Here is a 12,077-nt window from a genome sequence, read left to right on the forward strand (position 1 = left end):
GGGCGCGACAGCCGCCGGCGAAAGATGGAGCGGAAGGATCTCGCTCGACCGGGACTTCCCTTTTCTCCCCACTCCCCCCTCCTCACTTTGCTGCGCTCCCCCTTTTTTCTCGCGCTCCTTCGCTCGCTATCGCGGACGGATACCGGCGAACGGGAGGTGGCGGCGGCAGCGGCGGCGGAAGGATAACGACGAAGTCTCCTTTCTCTCTCGCTCCCTTACGAGCAGCGGGAACGAGGCAGAATGGGAGGGGGTTGGCTTCGTCTCGCGACAGCCAGAGCACCGGGTTTCCGAGCTCGGCCCCCTCCACCCCCTCTCTTCCGCTGATTGGCTCAAACATCTCCCTTCTTTGCCCCTGATTGTTCTGGTTCCCCAACCGTACGGCTCCTTCAACGGCCACTCCTCCCTCGAGGAGCTGTCAATCATTTTCCAAGCGCCCCCGCCCGGCTACTGTAGTGATATTTGATTGGCCGGCGGAGAGAAGGGTGGACTAGGTTCCAGGGTGGGTTTCTGGGCGCTCTGCTCCCAGATCTGCGCCGGCTGCGACTTCGACGTTTTGCATTGTTCTCTGGGGAAAGCGAGGGGCTCGGACTATGGGGGTTTTTCCCCTTTGTTTTGCATCGTAATCATGGAGTGCCCCTCCTTACCCCCACGATGTCCCCGAAGACCCAAGCATCAGTCAAGTTAACAACCATTTATTAAGTGCCTACTGTGTGCCAGGCTATGTGCCATGCGCTGGGGATACAAAGAAAGACAAAACACGGTCCCTGCCCTCGAGGAAGGAGCACGTGTGTCTTGAGATGTTTTTCCAAGGCAGGGACGTTTTGCAATGAATCATCCACATGCCCTGGCTTTAGTCCCTTTGGAGGCCAGTGGTATGACATTTGCTAGGCAGCAGGCCAGGGTGAGGGGTGCCTTGTGACAGACTTTCTCTGTGCAATAGTAATAATAGCTGACATTGATTCAACAAACATGTTTTAAGCGTCAGCTCAGCACCGGGGGCGGGGGGTGGGGAGGGGGGAATCAAATGATGCGTGATCCGCAGGCCCTCTCCCCAAGGAAACCAGAATCTATTTGGGGAAAAGATCAGTACACAAAGAACAGTGCTTCAAGGGAAAGTGAGACAAATGCAAAAGGAGAAGGTAGTGGTTGCCGTCTCCTCCCTTAGAATGTGAGTTCCTGGAAGCAGAAACTTTGTGCCTTGCCTTGTATCCCAAAACCTGGCTCAGAGGAAGCACTTGACTAGGAAGGCGTCCCGGTGGAGAGAAATCACTTTCACCTAATGAAGTGGGGAATCAGGAAATTTTTCATGGAAGAAACGGAATGTGTTTGGCCTTAAAGGAAGAAGGGGACTTAAAAATAGAGCGGCTGGTGGGGAGTTTATAGCAAACCCTCAGGATGAAACCTCGGAGACAGGAGAACACAGATGAGAAAACAGATGATGACAGGAAGATCGAGTCATTCAATAGCCAGTTATTTAGCGCCTGCTGTATTCCAGGCACTATGCAGAGCGACAGGGATACAGAGAAAGGCAAAAGACAGTCACTGCTCCCGAGGAACTCCTGTTCTGATGGGAGAGACAATATGCAAACAACTGTTACAAACAAGGCACGCACGCCGTAAATTGGAGATAAAGAACAGAGGGTTGTGTGGTTCACTTTGCCTGGAACATACGAGGGGCTGAAGAAGTAGATTGGAACCGGGATTTTGGAAGATCATGAATGCTAGACTAAGAATCCCTTAAGGATTTTCGCATAAGAATGAGATGATCGGAGAAGATAATCAATATTGTTAAATCTAACTCTTACACGGGCACTTTATCCCACCTCACCCTTATCTTCTCTAGATTATATCTTCAATCACCAACCCCCCTCTTAAATTTTCAGCCTATTTTTTCTACAGGTTTGTTTCCTACCTCCTTCAAACAAACTCACATTTCCCTCATCCTTAAAAAGAACCTTTATTAAATAGCCTCCCATCTCCTCAAGTCATTGTTCTATATCTCTCCTCCCTCCCCATCTCACCCTAATTCTTAGGGAAAAAAAACTGCCGAGATACTTAGTTTCTCCACTTGTCCCTCTCTTTAACCCGTTGTTCTCTGGCTTCCAAACTCATTCAACTGAAACTGACCAGTTACGAACAATTTCTTAATTGCAAAATCTGATGGCCTTTTCTCAGTTCTTATCCTTCTGTTACAATCAGCTCTCCTCTTGGATATTCTCTGCTTTTGGGTTTTTCTGACAATATTTTCTTCTGGATCACACCCTTCCTGTCTGTCCATTCTAGTCAGTGTACTTTGCTGATTCATCATCCACATCAGGACCCATAATTGTGGGTATTCGGTAAGGTTCTGCCCTAGACCTTCTTTTCTCTCCTCTTCTCCTTTTTTCTCCTCTCCTCTCTTCTCCTTTCCTCTTCCTCACATCTTCTCTTTCTCCCTTCACTCCTAGCACTGTTACCTAGGACTTATTTGACTTGGGACAACCACTTCTGCTTTCTGGGTCTCAGTTTCCTCATTTGTTTGAACTAATAGTAGGTTTGAACTTAATCACCTCTAATATCCCTTCCATTTCTAAATCCTGGAATCCTATAACCCACACTCCCATCCACAACCTTCTACTCCCCCTCAGGAGACCCATCTTATTTCCCCAATCTCTGCATCCCATTCCCCCTTAGGAATAGTTTTAAGATTGGGTTGGAGATGGAGAAGGAGAGAAGATGGGTGTGAAGTTGTGGAGGAGGTTTTGGATGAGCTGAACTCTGTGTGTGTGTGTGTGTGTGTGTGTGTGTTTGTGTGTGTGTGTCTGTCTGTCTGTCTGTCTCTGTCTTTCTGTCTCTTCTATGTCTCTCTCCTTTTTTCTTCTCCTCTCTCTCTTCTTTTTTCTCCTCAAATGAAAACGCAAAAGATGACCTCCATCTTCTGAGAGGTATGAAGATTTTTTTCTTGCCCTTCTGTATCAACATCATCTCTTCTGCAGGGATTCCTTCCCCAGAGGAGATCTCTGCCCTGCAACATTTTGGAGCAGAGTCATGAAAACAGAATGAGGCACTGGCTTCTTATTCAGCCCCTCAGCCCCCAAACAAGGTTCCCCCTACTTTGGGGACACATTCCATTGGACCAGCAAGTATCCATCATCTGTCTAAGAATGTTGGGAAAGTCATTCAAGTGCTCAAAGCAACATTTTATTTAATATTTTAGTAAATACATACTATAGAGTTCTGTGGTTTGCCCCCTGCCCCTAAAAGAGGGAAGAGAGCATCCCAAAATCCAAACAAGTAGGGAATGCCACAATTTCAAAAAGATTGAGCAAGCTGGGAAAGATGTCCTAGTGAAGCTTGTGTTGACAAACATTGGAAATGAGCCAATGGGGATGAACCTGTGAGACTGTGGGAAAGTCAAAACCAGAGGAGGCAACAAACCATCAGAAGAAGGAGAATAGAAACTTTTTTGTCATCCTGGGTTTCCTGATTCTCCCTCTGAGACATCATCAGTTAAGTGGAATTTCCCTTTTCCTGGCTTTGCCACAAAAGTTGTTGTAGAGCAATGCACCCCTTTTGTGGGTGTCATGGTCCTAAATGACTGTAAATTTCACCTCCCTTGATTAAACCATGTGTCCTTGAGCCTTTCTCTTTGGCTTTCTGTTTTACTCTAGAAAATGACTGGATTATACCAGATGACCACAGAATTTAAGAGTTGTACAGAAGCTTAGTGATTACGTAATCCAACAAGGCACAACAGATAGTGTCAGACTCAGAATTAAGAAGTTCTGAGATCATTTTCAACTTCAGACATTAGCTGTGTGACCCTGGGCAAGTAACTTAACCTCTCTGTGCCTCAGTTTCCTTATCTGTGAAACAGCACCAACCTCCCCACAATTGGGTTGAGGATTTAATTAAATGAGATAATATTGGTAAAGTGCTTTGCAAACCTCAAAAAGAAATATAAATGCTAATTATCATCGATGATCTTGTATTAAAGAGGAGGAAACTGAAGCCCAAAGAAGGTTAAACCCAAGGTCACACGGTTAATGAAACCCAATTCAAATGTCAAGTGCTCAAGGAGACCTTTTCTAGTCCTTGAATGTCCCATAACACTTTGTTCTGTAACTGATGCATTTTTGCATAACATTGTGTATTTTAGCCATCTGTATTTGTGCCTATCTCCTGACTACGTTAAAAGATCCATCTGGGCAAGCCCTTCTACCTACTAGCTATGAGGTTCCCTGGGCCTCATTTTCTGTATCTGTAAAATGAGGGGTTTGGACAAGATGACCTTTAAGGTCTTTTCCAGTCTTAACTCTATATTCTATAACCAAGCTTCATATCTCCTTTAGCATCTAGTCCAGTTCTCTGGTATGTACTTAATACATATTTGAAGAATGGAGGAATGAACAGGAGTTCTGGAACTTGAACCTAGATCATAGAATCATGGTCATAGCTTAAAACCCTAGAAAGGGACCTTAGAGATCCTAGAATTTAGACTCTACAGGACTTTTTTTTAATGAGGCTCTGAGTTTGTCTGAATTTCTTTGATCATCTCCAGATATTTTTATTTTTTCTTTTAAAAAAGTTAATATTTTATTTTTTCCCAATGACATGTAAATACAAGTTTAACCTTCATTTTTAAAAAATTTAAGTGCTGAATTCTCTTTCTTCCTCCCATGTGGCCTCATTGAGAAGGCAAGCAATTGGAGATAGGTTATATACGTGTAGTCGTGCAAAACATTTCCACATTAATCATGTTATGAAAGAAAACACAGACCAAACACAAACAAGAAAAATACAAGTTTTTGAAAGTATGCTTGATCTACATTCAGACCCATCCACTCTTTCTCCAAAGATCTTTAGATGATCCCTTTTAGCGATGACTTTCTGTAGTTCCAAATGAGAAATTCATCATGTTCATTCAACAAATAATTATCAAGGAATAGCTGTGTAGAAAGCCTTGTGCATATCTTGTACGGAGTCCTGTCTAGCCAGAAGAGGACCACAAAAACACATCCCCACAACTTCCCCTATACCTATGAAATGTCTAGTTGTCAAAGATGAATCATGGACAATTGCCCCCTCTTGTGTCAGGGCAGACCTGGCACAGCTTTGAAATGATTAGAAATGTGGCAAAGTTGCAGAGGTTGACCGGAAGCATAATAGTTGGAATATGGGAACTAATAGTGGGAGATAATAGTCCCACTCTACTCTGCTCTGAGCAGACCATATTTGGGATTTTTAATTCTGGCCATCATGCTTTAAGAAGGACATTAAAATGGACGGGGTTCAGAAAAGGGTGACCAGGGTGATAGGGAATGACTTCCAGGCCAAGCCAAATGAGAATCGCTTTAAGAAACTGGGGTTATTCAGCTTGGGAATAAGTGAAGATTTGGGAAAACATAAAAACTGTCCACCTGGACTCTATTGAATAGCAAACTCATTGGCCTTCCTGCCTGGTCTCTCCCCACTCCAATCTATCCTCCATATGGCTCAATCATAATCAAAATTATTTTCCTAATGAGAAAGTCTCATCATGCCATTCTCTTAATACATTCCAGTGGTTCTCTATGACCCCTAGGATCAAATATAAATTCTGGTTGGCATTTAAATTTCTTTATGATCTGATTCCAGCTTACATTTCCAGCCTTAGTAGACATAATTCCTTTTCATAAAACCATGGTCCAGCCAAACTGTGGTGTTTTGTTTTGTTTTTGTTTTTCGGGGAAAAAAAATGTTCTTAACATACAGGTACATCATTTCCAGCCTCAGTAACTTGGTACTGGTTGTCTTCTCTCCATGCCTGTAATGCCCTCCATCCTTCCCTCCAATCCTTGTCTTCAAAATTGATCCAAAGGGTCATGTGTGTGAGACCTTTATTGATCCCCATAATGGCTAGTACCTTCCCTGATCCCCAATTACTCTGTGTGTGTGTGTTTATGTGTAGTACCTCTCCCCACCCCAATTATCTCATGTGTGTTTCTATATGAGCATGGTATGTTGGACCAAGTCAGGAAGACTTGGGTTCAAATCCCACTTATGTTAGTTACTAGTAGTGTGACCTCAGCCAAGCCATTTAAACTTTTAAAGCCCATCAAATGAGGGAGTTGGATTTAATGGCTTCTAGGATCTCTTCTATCTCTAAATTAATGTTTTTGGGAGCACATAACTTTTATATGTACACATTTTCTCTCCCATAGGATGTCAGCTCCTTGAGAATAAGGACTCCGGAGCCTCTTCTGGGGTTCCTAGCATTTAGCACAGTGCCTGGCACATAGTAGGCACTTAATAAATGTTTGCCAACCGATAGATATTATGTTACTCCATACACATCAACCAACCCACATTTACTAAACACCTACTATGTGCCAGGCACTGGGTTAGATATTGAGGACAGAAAGGTAAAAGTGAAACAAACATTCAGTCACTACCTGTAAGAAGCTTACCATCTTGTGAGGGCTGACAGCATATACATAGGTTGGTACAAAATAGATGAGGGCAGCTAGGTGGCAAAGTGGATTAAGTTCCAGGCCTAGAATCAGGAAGACTGACGTGAGTTCAAATCTGGCCTCTGACTCTTGCTAGCTTTGTGCCCCTGGGCAGGTTACTTAACCCTATTTACCTCAGTTTCTTCATCTATAAAATGAGCTGGTGTGGGATTGTGACTGTGCCATAAGAAATGATGAGCTTAATGAACTTAGAAAAATACTTGCAGGAAATAATGAAGAGCAAAATGAGCCAAACCAAGAGGACATTTTATATAATAACAGCAAGATTGTTTTAAGAACAACTTTGAGCAGATAAGTCATTTTGGCTATTATAAATACCCAAATTAACTACAAAGGACACATGAAAGAAGACACTATCTGCATCCAGAGAAAGAACTGATAAATAGAAGTATATATAAAATTATTTTACATATATACACATATTCGTATATAAATACACATACATGTATATACACACATATAAATACACATATGTATATTTGTGTCTAATGTTAGCCATCTTTGGGGGGAAGAAAGGAAAAAATTAGAGGATAACTTTAGTATATATTTAAAAGGAATAGCAAGTTGTACATAGTAGATTTGCAGTTTCATGAGCAATTTTTAAAAATAATTATGTTATGATGCTTATTTTATTCCATAAATTAAAAATAAAATTAACCAAAAAAGTTTAAATAAAATGAGCTGGAGTAGGAAATGGCAAACCACTCCAGTGTCTTTTCCAAGAAAACTGCAAATGGGGTCAGGGAAAGTTGGACATGATTGAAAAACGACTGAACAGCAAGACAAAATAGATACAACTCCGAGGGAGGCTCTAGCGGCTGGAAAAGGAATCTAGAGAGGCTTCAGGTAGAAGGTAGGGCTTGAGCTGAAATGTGAAGGAAGCTAGGGATTGTAAGAGGCAGAGGTAGTTGGGGGGGGGTGGTGGAGGAGAACATACCTGGCATGGAGACAGGAAATGGAGTGCCACGTCAGGAATGATAAAAAGGCCAGTTTGGCTGGACTGTGGTGTGTAGGAAAGAGAGTAAGGTATAATAAGGTTGGAAAACGTAGGATGAGTCCATGTTGAACAGGGCTTTAAATGCCCTCAGAGAATTTTCTTTTTGATCCTGAAGGCAACGGGGTGCCACTATAGTTTACTGAGTACAAAAATGATGTGGTCAGACACTTTGGCAGCCTTGTGGGGGATGGATTGGAGTGGGGATAGAATCGCCAACCCAAGAGATAGTAAGTGCCACATCATTAGACAGACGTCTTTAAGCACAGGCTGAGAGACCACTTGTCAGGGATGTTGTAGAGGGCCTTTATAAATGGTTCTTGACTAGACGATACTTAAAGTTCCAGCTCTCATAGGAGAGGGGAGCAACTCTAGCTCTACATTTCATTGTAATGAATCAGTGGGCATCTCTACCTAGGGCATTATTTAAACATTGCCCAGAATTCCATCTATTTAAAAAATAATTCCCCCACTGGGCCTACCATCAGGACTGAAATTCCAAGAGTTATAAAGGCATTGTCTCCTCTTACAAGGCAGAAAAGGTTTAAATGAATGTTTAAAATTGTTTTTCCATGTAATTGGAAAAAATAGAATGTAAAAATTTTCACTCATAAGATGCAGAAAGTTTATATCTTGGGTACTGTGGAAAGAAAGGTCTTGGGGGAGTTGGGAGACCCTCCTCATTTTGGTTTTGCCACTTACTCAAAGAGCAACTTCAGACAAAAGCTAATTTCTAAATCCCTTCCAGCTTTAAAATGCTGATTCTAGTTCACAAATTAAGTCATTATCACCCATTAATTCACCCAGTGGATTAGTTAATCAGATTCCCTTAACCTTCACTCCTCAAAAGCCAGAAAGCTAGCCCTAGGCTATTTCACCAAGGCTTAGGGAAGTGGTACACTAGAAAGGGAAATTTTGTCTGAGACTAGAGGGAGAGATAAGGTACTCACCCAAGCTCGGTGTAGTAACCAAAGGACAAACAACAACAAAGAGAATGAGAAATGTTGGACCAGTATAGGTCAGGAGATGCAAATTCTTCTGGGATTTCTCTCTCTTTAGACCTTTATTCCTTCACCTTTAAAATGAACGAGCTGGACTGCTTAATGAGGCAGGTCCCATGGAATTCTGTGGTTTGATTGTTGCCAATCAGTCAAAAAGCATTTATAAAATGCATTCTGTTCAAGACTCTGTGGTAGGTACTGTGAATAAAGACAAAAGTGAAAATTGCTGCCCTTATGTTCTATCTGGGGAAACAAGATGTTCATAAGTAAATAAATACAGCATATGTATATATATGTTATATGCCTATAAATTAAGTAGAAGGTAATTTTAAAATAGTCATATATTATATGTATACACACACACACACACACACACACACACACGGGAGAATAATAATTCCTAACTATCAGGGTTGTGAGCAGAAGGATGGTGCAGTGAATAGAGTGCCAGGCCTAGACTCAGAAAGACCTGGATTCAAATCTCACTTCAGACACTTACTACTTAGACTGAAACAACTGAAGAACATGGGGAGGATCAAATGAGAATTTAGGCAAGGTACTTTACAAACCTTAAAATGTTATATAAATACTGGATATTATAATTATTTTATTCATTTATTTATCTATTTATTTATGTATTTGTTCATTCATTTATTCATTCATTCACTTACTTATTCATTTATTCATCCATTCATCAGTTCTTTTATTTGTTTATTGCGGGGCAATGAGGGTTAAGTGACTTGCCCAGGGTCACACAGCTCGTAAGTGTCAAGTGTCTGAGGTCACATTTGAACTCAGGTCCTCCTGAATCCAGGGCTGGTGCTTTATCACCAGCTGGTGTCACCTAGCTGTCCCCTATTATAATTATTTTAGAGGAGGCAACTGGGGCCTGGGTAACTGAAATGACTTGCCCTAAGTAACCACAGCTAATTAGTGGTAGAAAAAGGAATGGGGCCAAAGTCTACTAGATATAAGACGATTGTCCTTTCCATGAATAAGAAAAGTATCGCTATTATTGTTATTGTTATTAATAGTTGCCATTTATAAAATGCTTTAAGGCATACATACATCTAATAACCCTATGAAGTAGGTGCTACACCTATTTATAACCATATTTTACAGATAAGGAAATGAAACTAAAGGAGTTTAAGTGACTTGATCACATAGAAAGTAAGAGTTCTTGTTGTCATTTAGTTATGTGACTTTGGGAGCCCATTTTGGGGGTTTTCTTGGCAAAGATATTGGAGTGATTTGCTATTTCCTTCTCCAGCTCATTTTACAGATGAAGAAACTGAGGCAAGTAGCGTGAAGTGACTTGTCCAGGGTTGCACAACTAGGAAGTGTCTGAGGCCAGATTTGAACTGAAGATGAGTCTTCCTGATTCCAGACTTGGTATTCCATCCACTGAGCCACCTAGATGCTCCCAATAGTTAGGGGTAGAAGTGGCATTTAGACCCAGGTTTTCCCAAATCCAAGTATCCATACTCTAGCCACTTTGCTGGGCTGACCTTCATCACTGTGATAAATTAGGTAACGGCATCAAATCATACCATATACAACACCATCCCACTGCCATCAGCATCAAAATGGGCTAACATCATTTCATGGTGCTGACACTGTATTTACCCTGTTCCTTAAACAGTCCTTGATAAATATTAATTGGTTGAAATCATCATCAGTATCGTTATGACTTTAGGTCACACTGTAGCTTTAAAGCCAAATAAAATAATGATAAACAGAACAGAGGCTCAGAGCTCTGAGATTTAAGCTAAGGAGAAGCAGAGCCTTTTATGTGCAGCGACACTGAATTCTGCTGCGTTTGGAAGGCATTTTGAGACGGATCTGAAAAAAAGCAAACCGTATCTTACGGTTCTCATCCAAAGATCTCAACACACTTTGAAGAAGCACGTTTTGAAAATCTCCATTTATGGACTGGTTTTAAGGTCTGTTGAGATTCACTGACTTGTAACGAGAACTAGAAAATAAAATTCAGGAGCCTATTTCCATATAGCAGAGCATAGAGCTACCATATTGTGCTCAGGATCATACATTTATTCAACTTCCAAGTGCTTTATGTTATATAGCATTGATAGCTATGGATTCTGGAGGATAGGTGCTTTTTTATAAAAATAAAATCAATACATAATAAAATAGCATCCTTTCTTTTCTATCCTACAACCTAATGAACGAGACTAAAAAAAAGGAGCAGCACAGAACAATAATGATGCATATTTTTAGAAATGTTTGGTTCAGTAGTTAAAAATAATAATAATGAATAATTATAATATTAATTTGTTATCACTGTTCCAGTCATGTCTGACTCTTTGTGACCCCATTCAGGATTTTTTTTTGGTAAAGATACTGGAGTGGCTTGCCATTTCCTTCTCCAGTTCAATTTACAGATGAGGAAACTGAGACAAATAGGGTGAAGTGACTTGCTTAGGGTAACACAGCTTAGGGTCACATAGTAAATATGTGAGGCTGGAACTGAATTCAGGAAGATGAGTCTTCTTGACTTTGGACCTGGTACTTTATCCACTGTGCCACCTCGCCGCCCTTATTAAATGCTAGCATTTATAAAGCACTTACTATGTGCCAGGCACTCTGCTAAGGACTTTACAATTGTTATAACATTAGATCTTCATAATAACCTCTGAAGGTCGGTGCTATTGTCACCCCCATTTTATAGATGAGGAAACTGAGGCAAATGGAGATTAAATGACTTACCCAGGGTCACATAGTATCTGAGGATAGATTTGAACTCAGGTTTTCCTGACTCTAAGCTCACCACTCTACCCACCGTTTCACCTAGCTGTTTGAAAAATTCTTCTCTAGGGGTCATCTAGGTGGCACAGTGGATAAAACACCAGCCCTGCATTCAGGAGGATCTGAGTTCAAATCTGACCTCAGACACTTGACACTTACTAGCTGTGTGACCTTGGGAAAGTCACTCAACTCTCATTGCCCCACCAAAAACAAACAAACAAACAAAAACAAGAAAAGAAAAGCTCTTCTATAAGCTGTCTCCTATGCATGTGTTAAAATCATCCAATATTCAGTGATAGATGCAGTCACCAGAATAACTTTTTTTTTTTTTAATGGCTCTCTGCATATGGGTTCTATACTAGCTGTGTTACTGTGGGCAGCTCTCTTAACCTCCTATTGCTCCAGAAATTTCTCTAGAATTCCTAACTTCCAGAAAAGGTGGCGATCTGCCCCGATGGAGGGGCTTTCCTCCTCAGGAATTCCCAGTAACAATGAAAACACAAGGCCAATGCCTAGCCCCCATCTCTCCATCAAGGGAGACATAAATCATAGTAACAGATGCTCACCAAAGGCGCCTGCTATTTGCCCAAATCCAACTGCGAGAGGGATTCTCTATAGATGGCCAGCTTATCCAGGTGCTTCTGTTTGTAAATGACCTTATGCTAATTGCAATAGTTCCAAAACATCACGGTACATTCTCAGTGAGATCTGTGACCACTTGAGAGATAACAACCCAATGATTCACATTGGAAAAGAAAAATGAGGGGCAGCTAGGTGGCGCAGTGGATAGAGCACCGGCCCTGGAGTCAGGAGTACCTGAGTTCA

At 41.4% G+C, this 12,077-nt stretch overlaps 1 pseudogene; it reads right to left on the reverse strand.

Moving 5' to 3' along the window:
• Positions 1-419: 419 nt before the first annotated feature.
• The window catches only part of LOC122739464, a 79,955-nt pseudogene continuing 68,297 nt past the window's right edge, over positions 420-12,077 (reverse strand).

This window comes from Dromiciops gliroides, chromosome 2 (assembly GCF_019393635.1).
Source record: "Dromiciops gliroides isolate mDroGli1 chromosome 2, mDroGli1.pri, whole genome shotgun sequence".
In the NCBI taxonomy this organism is placed as follows: Eukaryota; Metazoa; Chordata; class Mammalia; order Microbiotheria; family Microbiotheriidae; genus Dromiciops; species Dromiciops gliroides.